At 41.6% G+C, this 12,502-nt stretch overlaps 1 long non-coding RNA gene across 1 annotated transcript in view; it reads left to right on the forward strand.

The window, feature by feature from the left end:
- Positions 1-12,502, forward strand: part of LOC139073427 (uncharacterized) — a 31,717-nt gene that overhangs the window by 11,789 nt on the left and 7,426 nt on the right. The gene's annotated exons all lie outside the window — the stretch shown is intronic.

The raw sequence follows: 12,502 nt of genomic DNA on the forward strand, positions 1-12,502 counted from the left end.
TAACCACTGCGCTACCGGGCCGGCCCCCTAGAATCACTTTTGCCAAGTTGACTGTCGATTCTACCTTCTTTGGAGTCAAGTCAGTCCAGATCCTTATTACCGTAACTGTTAAAAATTATAGCATGCCCGTCATTCTTTCTTCTTTATCCATCTTCAAACTAATCCATCCTATACAGTGCCAGAAAGTTAATTTTCCTAGAATACTGGTTTTATCATCATTTTCCTGCCCCAAAACATTCAGCGCTCCCTCTGCCCCGTGTCATTAAAAGGGGCACATGTGTATGGTGATGGATGGCAGCTAGACTTTTGGTGGAGAATGCAGTCGAGTCTAGACAGAAGTTGAAATATAATGATGTACACCTGAAATTTATATGATGTTATAAGCCAATGTGACCTCAATTTTAAAAAAAGGAAATTCCAGATTCCCCCCCTCTGAATGACTTTCCAGGTGTTCCGTTAGCTGACCTCGTCCTGTCTGTCCCAACACTCCGACAGCTCTACCAGTGACAGTTTTCATTTTTGCATTTGATCATACATCAGCTTTGTATTGTCATTTAATTTTGTCTTGGTGATAGATCTTATTTTCTGAACAGAATTGAAAGGTCCGTGGTGACAACGTCCTTTTTTTCATTCTCAGGCACGGGTGGTTTATAGCTGAGCTGCTGGACTCTCAAACTTCTGCTCAATAAATTATTGAATCGAATGCATCGGCGTAGGTGCTGAGTATAGGAGTTGAATAATTCACCTTTCTCCCAGTAGATGTCACTTGATTTAAGCGGTTTAAGCCTTATTTTATCTATTAAACTGATACTTATATTTTCAAACTGTAAAGGTCTGCCCTATATTATTGCAAATTTCTGGAATTTCTTTTTCACTGCTTTTAGGAGTAGTTGTTTGGCTAGTCCCAAATTGTGTATTTCTTTCCAATTTCGCTTCCATTCACAGGTTTTACTTGTTGTACTCAGGCGATGACAATGGTAATAGCCATAGCTGACGTTTATAGAACGCTTACTGTGCGCCAGGTGCACGGCTGAGCCCCCACATGTACGACCCCATTTAAGACTCGTGATACCTCTGTGAGGTCAGAACTATCGGTACCCCCACATTCCTAATGACGAAACTGAGGAGGTTGAGCAACTTAGTCAAAAATCTCACAGCAGCAGTGACAGAACCAGAATTCCAACCCAGGCATTTAGACAATTTTAGCGTGATGTCATTAAGTTTTTTTTCTGTGTCATTATACAGTTTTTGTAAACATAGTTTTACTAAATGTTTAACCTGAGTGCCAATTTGTTTGTTTGCCACAAGTAATAGATGTTTTGCAGCAGAGAGGGCTCATGTCTTTCACGTTGCCTGATAAGCATCTTCTAGGCTTCTGAGATTGCTATATTTTTTAACTAGAAAAAAAAGATGATGGAACTTTAAAGCTTTGAAACCCAATCTTCTCCATCAGCCCAAAAGTGCGCTCAGAATCCTTGATGAAGCTTTCTTCCATCAAAGAGGCATCTTTAAAGGAGCTTCTGGGAAGCACTCAGCACAGCCCTGCACAGAAAGTGCTGTGTGTTAGCTATTTCGATTACTAGTACCATTTTCTATGTAGAAACAAGCCAAAAGAGAAGAAGAAATGCACCAACAGGATGAAAGAGATTATTCAGGGCTTTGGTGAGCATGTGTCATTTTTATCTGCCCAGCTTTTCTGCCTCTCCTACCCTGGGAACAGCATGGCCCCTTCTTTGGAGGGCTTTTCCCAGATACCCATTCCACGTGATTCAGGGCAGCTGTCAATCACGGCGTTCTCCTCTCCTGGCCACCCATATGGGCAGGTGGCCCAAGGCAGGCCATACTCAGCATTTCCCTGGTGTTTATTGATCCCAAAATGGAAGAGAAATGTCCTTCCTTCTTGTGAGGAAAACGAAGCAAAATGAAATTAAATAAATTGTCTAAAATCACAATGGCCAATCCATTTGGAAAAAAGTTAAGTTACCTTTTTTATCTCATGCCATTTACAAAAATAAATTCCATAAAAATCAAAAACTTAAAAAACTGTAAAAGTATTAAAAGAAAAAAGAACATAATTTAGTCAAGAGAAAGGCTTCTTAAATATTATATAAGATGCAAAATCCATAAAGAAAAATGGTGCATTCATTTAATTTTATCAAAATTTTAAACTTCTATATTATAAACATCATTACAAAAAAGTTAAAAGACAACCAGTAGACTGGGAGGAAATATTCAAAACATATATAACAATCATTGGATCGATATCCAAAATTTACAAAGAACTCATAGTCCATTAAGTAAGAGACAAAAAAGATGAACAGACAATTCACAGAAGAGGTTATACAAAAAATCAGCAAATATATAGAAAGACGCTCATTTGTACACTAATAAGGGTAATCCAAAACACAAACTTCAACAAAGTACTGTACTTTCTTCACCCATCATATTGGGAAAAAGTTAAAATTTGATAAGAGTAGTTGCTAGCAAGTATATGGGTAAAGGGACTTTCTCTTGCACTGTTGTGAGAGTAAAACTTTCATAACATATAGCACAATTTTAAAATTCAGCGAAAGTTTGGGGCCGGTCTGGTGGTGTAGTGGTTACGTTTGCTCTGCTTCAGTGGCCCAGGGTTCGCTGGGTGGGATCCCGGGTGCGGACCTATGCAGCACTCATCAGGCCATGCTGTGGCAGGCGTCCCACATATAAAATAGAGGAAGATGGGCACAGGTGTTAGCTCAGGGCTAACCTTCTTCATCAAAAAAAAAGAATTTAGCACAATTTTAAAATTAAAACTAAAAATTTCATGACCTAGAAATTTAAATTCTTGGTGTTTATTCTAGAGAAACATTTGCACATGTGCACAAGGAAGCATATTTAAGGTTGCGCATTACAGCATTGTATGGAATAGAGAAAACTTGGAAGCAGCCTAAATGCCTAACAACAGAAGTTAAAAATAAAGAAGCATATCCACCTACCACAACCACAGAGCAGTTTAAGGAGCCCTATGTTTAAATATCTGATACGGAAGGACCACCAGAGACGTTACATGAAGAAGTGAGCTGAGTCACAGAACAGAATGTGTGGCATGAAAACATCCAAATAAAACCAAAAAACCCTACAAATCCACATGTGCATGTGTGTACATTGTGTAACCATAGACGATGTAAGTATAATCATAGCGTGGTGCACTCTGAAAGCCAAACCAAGCAAGTGGGAGTAACTGTCTCCATGAGGGATGACAATTAGGGACAACGGTTGAAAATCACTTTCATCTGAATTATTTGAATTTTTATAATAAGAATATAGTCAGCCATTGCTTTTGTACTTAGAATAAGTATTAAAAATAAAGGAAATATTGAACACGGGTTTTAATTTGTGTTTTAAAGAGAACTATTTCATTCACATGCCTGACCCTCTTCAAACGTGGCCCGCGTAGCTCCTCCCGGGTCTCCCTCTCTGGTTCCGTGACTCGAGGACCCTCCGTTGATGCCTGGTTATCCCAGGTTCTTCACGAGGACTGGGACTCGCCAGTCTTCTAAGCCTCATGAAAGCGTACTCGTCCTTTGATCCATTTCTTCAAGTGATTAGCTGACTGTTATGCTAGATTAACTCCCTAGGGGACCCACGGTGACAGTTTAGTGTGTCATCTCTCACAGATAAATCGTGTCCTTGAACAGGTATCTTTGATGCCTCATCTTAAAGAACAGATTAATGGCAACAATTTTAGGAAAGTTGATGTGAAAGAAATTTGGGAAAAGAGAGATTTTAGAATCTCTTTCATCAAATTATAGAGCCTGCCTTCCATCCTTATGAATAACCTTCGTTTTATTGACCGTGAAGTTTGTTTAAAACTGATGTACGGTAAACCATAAAATTTGCAGAGATGTTCTTGCATTATTTATGATCACTATAAATAGGAAGCAAAATTTATTTTGCACTATATGTATATGCGCACTTCCTTAGTTTCTTCGGTCTTTAAGACAAGGAGAGTCTGAATAAGCTGTACAATTTATACTTAGTCATTGTTGTGGGTAAGCTTCCTCTAGAAAGTCTTTCAAGAGACTTAAAGCAGAATCATTTATAATAAATAGAGCTGATACTTCCACTTTTTTCAAATGCTTGGTGTGTGCCTCCTGACGCTCTAGAATACCAGCATGCCCTAGAAAAATTGTGTTGAGAAGCCTTGAAGTAAGCTCATAGTTTGAAGGAATTGCTTGGTAGACCATTTCACACAGTAGTGGCCAATACACTTATACTAGTATCACTTAATTCACTTCACAAATAACAATACGTATTCACTGTAAATAATTCAAGTGCAACAGAAACACACACAAATAAATATGGCCAAAATCAGACAATCCAGAATCTATCGTATCTTAAAGAGAAAGAAGTCAATCATTTTTACTCTGATGAGTAGCAGAGTAAATCTCCTACTGTAATATTAAGTTAGATTAAATCACACGAACTTGGAGATGAGCCCAGCCTGGGTGACCTGAAGCAGCCTCACAGAGGACACTGGCCGAGGTTTCTAAAGCAAGGGGAAGTTTTAGCCCTGCAGGAGCCTAGGGCTCAGACAATTTTGCAAGTAGAGTTATGAGTCGTTCCCATATCCTTACACAAACTTCTCCAAGTGTTGGCATTACAATTGTCTTCAGCGTCCACACAGCAGCAACTCCGATCTGCCATGAACGACCACAGGAAGGTCGCTCACTGGGTCTCCCTTCCCGATTTATCTTGGAGAATCTCCAGAGATGCTTCCGTGTCTGACCAACAAATGTGCTGCACTTGTCACTCGCCATCTGCCTCCAACTGCTGCTCTCCCTCCACCGCCTGTCACACCTGTCCCCTCTCACTCCTCAGCAGAGCCGGTGTGACACAGGCCCAGCCTGACTCTCCACAGCGGGGCTAACGCCAGCCTCTGATGGTTAATAAAACTTTGCTGAAGGCTTGGAAATAATAACAGAAAATGACAGTTGAGAAAAAGAAAAACAACGTAAAGCTAGCAGAGCCTGCTCCCAGAGTCCCCTGTGGAGGGGCTCCATTGACTGGGTCTTCCTGCAGTTCCCATCCCGCTGACCTGTGAGAGGGGCTACTCCCCCCAACCCCCGCAGGGAAAGTCATAGAACAAGGCTTTTCTCCAAAGGAAAAATAAAAAGCCTATTCACAAAAGGAAACAATTTCTGTGAAGTAGCAACACCCAAAGAACATTTTGAGATTAGTATGTTGAATAATTCAATTCCTCATTCTCTCTAACCTTCAGTTTCAGAAGCAAATCTTTTCTTGGCATTTGCATAAACAACAGCTCTCTTAAATTGTTTTTTCTGGTAAAATGAAATAATAAGGGGCCGGCCCCATGGCATACTGGTTAAGTTTGGCACGTTCCACTTCAGCAGCCTGGGTTCACGGGTTTGGATCCTGGGTGCAGATCTACATCACTTGGCAGCCATGCTGTGGCGGCAACCCACATATAACGTAGAGGAAGACTGGCACAGATGTTAGCTCAGGGCGAATCTTCCTCAGCAAAAAAAAAGAAACAACAAAAAAACAAATGAAATAATAAGATAAAAAAAGAAAAACATGGTGCCATAAATCCAAGCGTCCTTGTGTAGAGAAACAGGAAAACTACTAGCAGGTTTGAAACAGTGTTTTCCTCTTGCTTAGAAGTCATCAAAAAATGTCAGCATCGAGTCTCAGAAAGATGGTTTAGGTCTTGGCTGCTGTTAGCAGGCTGGGTTGAGATGGTCTCACCTTCCATCTACCTACTTTTATCTACAACCTTCTATAAGAGGTCCATCCTGAAAAAGAGCTGGGAACCTTAACTCTTTTTGAAAGGTAAAGATTACCCACACGATTTATGACTAGGGTGGCCCCTAATTACGGAAAAGAACCACCAGGCTCCTGAAGGGGAACATGTTATAGGGGAATCAGGAGCCTGACCCAGTAAGTCAGACCCAGACCCAAGGCATGAGACTGAAATAAGGGTACATCTATGGCTGATACTGAAATCTAGCTTGTCTCGGTCTCTCTGGAAGGGAATAGCTGTATGTGTCTGAATCAAAAGAACCCCAATAGGCAGGCCCAGGCAGCTTTGACACAGGACTCCTTGCCTGTCATGACATAAAGGGATGTGGCATTATTCCCCTCTCACTTAGAAAGGGATAATCTGAGTATCTAGCATCTGAAGAATAGTCATGGTGTCAGAGCAGAGGATCAAGATGAGGACTGTTATGCGAGTCCGTACAACTGCTTTAGAAACTGGCAGTATCTACCAAAATGGAACGTAAACCTTATATTCTGGTAATCAACCAACCAATTGATGTTCTATACAACTACATGGAACTATGTGTATATACTCCCTGTACATGCAGTGGTTGCACTCGTAGGTATATATCCAAGAGAAAGAAGTGCACATGTGCAAAGAAGGGCACATGTGAAAATATTCAGAGAAGCTTATTTTTAAACTGAAAACAATACAAATGTCTATCAACACTGTAATCATGATATAGTCATACAATGGAATACTATTCAGCAATAAAGAGGAATAAAATCATAGTATGCACAACAACACTGATGGATCTCACAGAAATAATCTTGAATGAAAGAAGCTGGACGGAAGAGAGCACCTGTGGTTGATTCCCTTATATGGAGACCACAGAATCACTGCTGACAGACATCGTCGTGGAGATTAGCTTTGGTGATGGAAGTGGGGAAGCTCAGGGAGGCTTCTGAGCACTGAAAACGTCGTATATCTTGACCTTGGTTGGGGTTTCACACTTGTGTGTGTGTATTCACTGATCTGTACAGTTAAGATTTGTGCAAGGCACTGCATGTAATTTAAAAGACTTTTTAAAATAAGCTGAGGACAATGGGAAATTCCCCACAATTAGCATCTTCCTAAGAAGTCGGGCCTTCAGAGTAAATTGTGATCGTCCGTTTCTTCAACAGGTGGCAAGGGAGACATTTACAGACACACGTAAGACCCAGGGACTCTTCAAAATGTCCGGGAAGGTGAACCCCAAGAAAAGACTAGATTTCTAGTTAATCAAGCAGATGGGGGCTTCGAGTATCAAGATTTGCTCTAAGTGTTGATAGAAAGTGATCTCATTTGTAACAACTGGCCAAGCAGAATCTTTCTGGGTCAGTTAAAAATCAGAATCACGTTTGACCATATCTAGCTCAGCCAAAGCTGGCTCAGTACGTTTCTGATTTTCTAAAAAGCATTACTAAGATGATTCATCAGCCAAATGCTTTCACAAGAATGAGCAACGGATTAAGAGAAATAGCTGGGCTGGTTTGTGCTTCTTCATTTACAGGTTTCTAACAATTTCTATCAAACACCTCATTGCTCTCTGGATTTTTTTCTTTCATATTCACTTCACGTTGCTGCAGTGTCTGACAATTCATTAAAGGTGATCTGATTTGAAGCCGTGAACCAGTCGAAAGATACTGCAAAGGCCAGATGGCTCATCTTGGATACGAGGTTTCTGCGTCTTCCAATAACTTATGTTTGCATTTAGAGCTGCCAGGGACATTTTTTAATGTGGAGAGAGACAGAGCAACTGGTCTACCTCCAGTTCCACAGCATAATCATCCAAATAATAATAACAACAACAGCAACAGCAGAAGCAGCAGCCTTAGCAGCTAATCCTGTACCAGGAGTGTCTGTTGAGGGAAGAGTTGCTTTGGCGTATCTCGTTTCTACTCGGGAGGAGCACCCTTTCTCAACCTAAGCATTTCTGCATTCCAGTCCTGGATCAGCTATGCATTTATCAGTTATATGACCTTGGGCAAGTTATCTAACTCCACTGAGTCTAAGTCTTGTCATCTGAAAAATGGGGAAAACAACATCCCTCAAGGGTTTTGTGCATTGGAAGTGTCTTGACACTGGAGGCTTGTCTAATGCGTAGAAGGTGGCACACAGGTAGGTTTTCTTTCCCCTGTTCCAGCTGGAAGACTGTCCTGACAGCTTTTCCATAAAGGCAACATCCGCTTCTCCTCCAGTCCACACACGGTGGCGTTGCTTTCAGCTGCTGTGGACTCAGTGGAGGAACTCTTCCCGGGGTCTCTGGGCTGTCTCACCGGGTCGCTGCGTGCCGGCCAGAAGGTGAGGTTGGACTCCTTATAATGTGTGTGCGAAGCAGGGTGGATGAAATTTATGAAATATTCCATTGTGTCAGACCTTATTATTTTATAAATTAATTGTAAAATTAAAATGTGAAAGTCGGAGCTCAGTCTATAAACAAAAAAGGATAGGTCTTACAAACAACACATTTGAAACAAAGATGTAAATCACTAGTCCCGCCCAAAGCTGTGAATCTCCGGTTTTGATGAGACATTCATTGACCTGTGGTAGCTCATTCATGAATGAAAAGAAAATTGAAGAACATTTGTGATATGCTGGAGCTGCGTTGTTGTGGCTAAAGGCAAGCTGTGAGTAGGATTTTTATGAAATTTTTAGCTTTTGGGAACAGCCTTGTACATGAAATTCAAGGACTGGCAATGACTTCATTCACCATATATTTTATGATGGAGTCAAGGATTCCTCAGTTTCATCTTAGGTTCAATTTAAAGATAGGATTCCTCAATAAGTGGACTAAAAATCTTTCCTTTGGACTGACTATGTAAAGTACCCAGTGATGCTTCTCAAAAGGACGCATTACTGTTTTAGGAACCATCTTGGTCGAGGAATTTTCCACTTCTGTCTCTTGCTGCTCCTCTCCTGCAGACAGAGGCTGCCTCCTTTCCTGGCTGGTAGAACAGCCGCAATGGCCTAAAAAAGAAATCTAAGGAGATTTACATGAATTATGTGGACTCCTCAAAATGCCAGCAGCTAAATCCTCTAGGAACTCTTGTGGTCTCCTGGGAAATTTGTTTCCCACTGTGTTTCTGCAGTAATACTAAAAGCTTGTCAGAGAGAAAGAAGAAAATTTCTCAGAAGCCACAAGAGGAGGGAGGATCATGAAGATGAAGACGCACTGGCTGATTACAGAAGGAAGCCCTGGGGACATTCAAGGGTCTCTCACGGAATCCCATGGGCAGCAGGTACTTGGCAGCATGGGAAGAATTGAATCTAATTGAATTCCGTTTGAGGTGAAGAGGCCAATTTAAAGTAAGAGCAGTCATTTTAGCTCCAAGGCCCGGTGACTGTTCTCCTGCTGTGGCTCAAAATTATCCTTAGGATGCCCTGAGGGCCAGGCACTTTTCTCACCGAGGAGACATTTCCTTTATCCTGTACTGGCCTGATTAGATTTCTCTTCTTCCTCTTCTTCCTTCTTTCCCCCCTCAACACAGAAATAGACATCCCTTCCCACTCCCTTATAGAAAAACTGATTGCCCATCTAAATAAATGTTTCCAAAGTATATTCTGTGGAAGATCTCCTCTCGTCCAGTGCTTTTCATGCTCCCCAGCGACACAGGGCACCCCGTTGCCCTTTCCCAGGCTTATGGATGGGCCTCCTGGAGCGAACTCATTAGAGGAGCGCACCTTCCTTGCATGCAGACGCAATGTGTTCACAGCTTTCGTATGTTCCAGAGATTTTCACTGGACTCATTCTCCCTCCAAGCACTCTGCATTTAAAGGAAACTTAGCAAGTTGTTTAAAAATGTTTGTGATTCTGCCCTACTGAGTGTTTCCCTGAAGAGCAATGTTTCTCCATTATGGAAGAAAAAATGTTAATTCTACTTTTGCATCAGAAACTGGCCATCGGAGTTATTAACCTAAGAGTTCACATGTGATCACCAGCATCACTCAGATTCATGCCAAATCCTTCCAACGGAAATGTTCAGTTACTGGAAACTGGTGGCAATAATCCCACTCTAATTTCTTTTCATGGTTATGGCACAGGCTCAAATCATTTGATATTCTTGATTGGAATTTCTTTTTTTGCCACTGGAAGACCACGAGGACATCCTGTTGGGAATGGGGAGCTGCTGGGCCACAGCTGTCCTTTGAGATGTGTGCACCACTCCAGAGAGGCCAGATGTCTGTGCACCAAGGGTACATGGGCATCTACCAGTGTGAGCTAACAAAGTGGGCTCCCTGTGCAGAGCAAAAGGCAGCTAATATGTAATAGACTGTCTCCAGCTTAGAAACAGCGACGGGCTGACCTTCCCCAGCGAGTCATGGAACAGAGTGCCCTACATTTCTCAGACACTTCATAAACTTCTACAACTGTACTTTCTGAAGTACGTGGCTTCACAAGGACATTTATGCCGTAGGACACAAAGGCAGAATTCTGGAGAACAAGCTGGGGGTGGTGCTCAGAAACACTTGGACAGGAATGTAGCCTGGAAAATGCTGGGAGCAGAAGACTGTGAAAGGAAATAAAGTTACCTCCAAACTAAAATATTTAAGATAAAGACATCAGGAAGCAAGATTCCGAAAAACCCTCAGTGATGCAAATAGACTGAATTCTGGATTGCCTGGAACTATTGTTGCTATTACTATTTTAGAAAGCCCATGAGTCCAAAAATGATATAAGAGTTAATTAATGTAATTAAGTTAATTCAAAATGTCAGAGATCACTTGTAGCTGTAGCTAACTTAAATGCAACTTCTTTTACACAACCAAAAACAAAAAATGGGGTAGCCGTAAATTAAAATAGGCAAACCAGGAGTTACTCTTAAAATGACACCCCACTCGTCCTCTTCTCTATCTGAACAATTTGATCCAAAACCATCAAGTGAGGTTGAGCAAAGCAGGTGTCTACACAGGTCAGGATGGGGAGGTACGCCAAGGTGACCGCGTGTGAAGGGTGTCCACAGCAGGGAGCGGCAGCTCGGTGTGAGTGTTGGAGTCACATGAGGGGTGAAGGGTGTCCCCGTAGGACAGTAATCATATTTGGGGTGTCAGAGCCTGAGGAAGGTGAGGAAGGCACCCAGACAGGGGTGGCAGGAACAACAGGGCATAGGCATAGACAAGGAATTGATCCAATGAAGAAATACTTCAAAGATAAAGAGAGCAGGTTTCCCTCTGTTGGAGCAAGCATGTGCAGATATGATACGGAAAACAAGAATGAACTGAATTGGAATTAGAGATATCAGTATAAATTCTTTTTTAATCTAGATAGGTAGACAAGAGAGAGACACACACACACAGAGACAGAGACACAGAGACACAGAGTGAGAGAGGGAAAGAGAGAGACAGTCCCTGGCTCTGTCCCCTGAGAGGTACTGGGAGCAGTGACACCCCAGGACCTAGCAAGGCAGTGAGCACACTTGCTTCCCAGTCGTAGTCTCTAAATACCATTCTCCACAAAAGGAACCAGGGCTTTTTAGAAAAATGGCTGATTCCAGGGCTAGGTCAACACCTCTTTGCCAGAAGGTAAAGAAATGCTCAGAGAACATGAGGACATGTCAAAGTACATAGGAACCATTGAAGGGGCTCCCACATGCCAAATCTGGGACAATCGAGCACCAGAATGAAGGGTTATAGTAACATGAGAACCTACATTAAATAGAATAAGAAACAATGAGTGTATACTGTGTGGGGGACTGGAATTGGCCACCCCAAGATATGTCTTTTTGGCATGAGGATTATTTTGGGCTGGTTGCTTTTAATAACTGCAGACATGAGAGAAACTCTGAAAAGTAGAAGTTACCCTTTGTAAGAGACATTTACATTGTAAAGGAAATCTCCATCTGTAAAGGTGTCTCCCTCTCTGTACCAGGAAGAAGGGGGGATGACCTTACCTCTAAAAACTTTTATCAGTGTCGAAGGCAAGGACTTAAATCTCCATAGTAACCTTACTCTTGTTTACTGTGCTTTTCTGGTAATCTCCCATAACTGACACCCCTGACCCTCAACATCTTCCTTTGTCTTTAGCTGAGGATGGTCTTTAAGATGAGAACCTCTGCCGTTTTGGCGAGTTGCTCAGTTTTCCTGAGTCTCTCCCACGTATACATGTTATAAATCTTTGTTTGATCTTCTCCTGTTATTCTGTTTCATGTAAATTTAATTCTTAGCCAGACCAGAAGGACCCAGAGTGGGTAGAGGAAATATCTTCCTCCCCAACAGCTGAAATAAATGAATGAATGAATAAATTGAAAGTTTGATGAGGAATGGTATACTTACATAGGCTACCCCTCCCCCTAACGCATACCAAATACTTACTGATGATAGAGAATAAGGAGTAATTTTACAGTGGAGAAGCCTGTTAGACCCACCTTAACAAGTGATCAAAGTCAATATGATGAGGAATAGGACAATTTGAAATTGTGTGTCATCTAATAGAATGCAATGGGAACACATCATTTCTGTGATATTCCTGCCAAAGATGTGCAATCTGAATGTAACCATGTGGAAACATCAGACAAACTGACATCAAGCAACATTCTACAAAACAACTGGCCTGAACTCTAATATGTCAAGGTCACGAAAATCAAGGAAAATATGAGGAACTGCTCCAGATTGAAGGACACTAAAGAGATGTGACAACTAAATGCAAGACATGATTCTGAACTGATCTTTTTGCTGTAAAGGACATTGGGACAAATACCAAAA

This window comes from Equus przewalskii, chromosome 9 (assembly GCF_037783145.1).
Source record: "Equus przewalskii isolate Varuska chromosome 9, EquPr2, whole genome shotgun sequence".
Classification (NCBI taxonomy): Eukaryota; Metazoa; Chordata; class Mammalia; order Perissodactyla; family Equidae; genus Equus; species Equus przewalskii.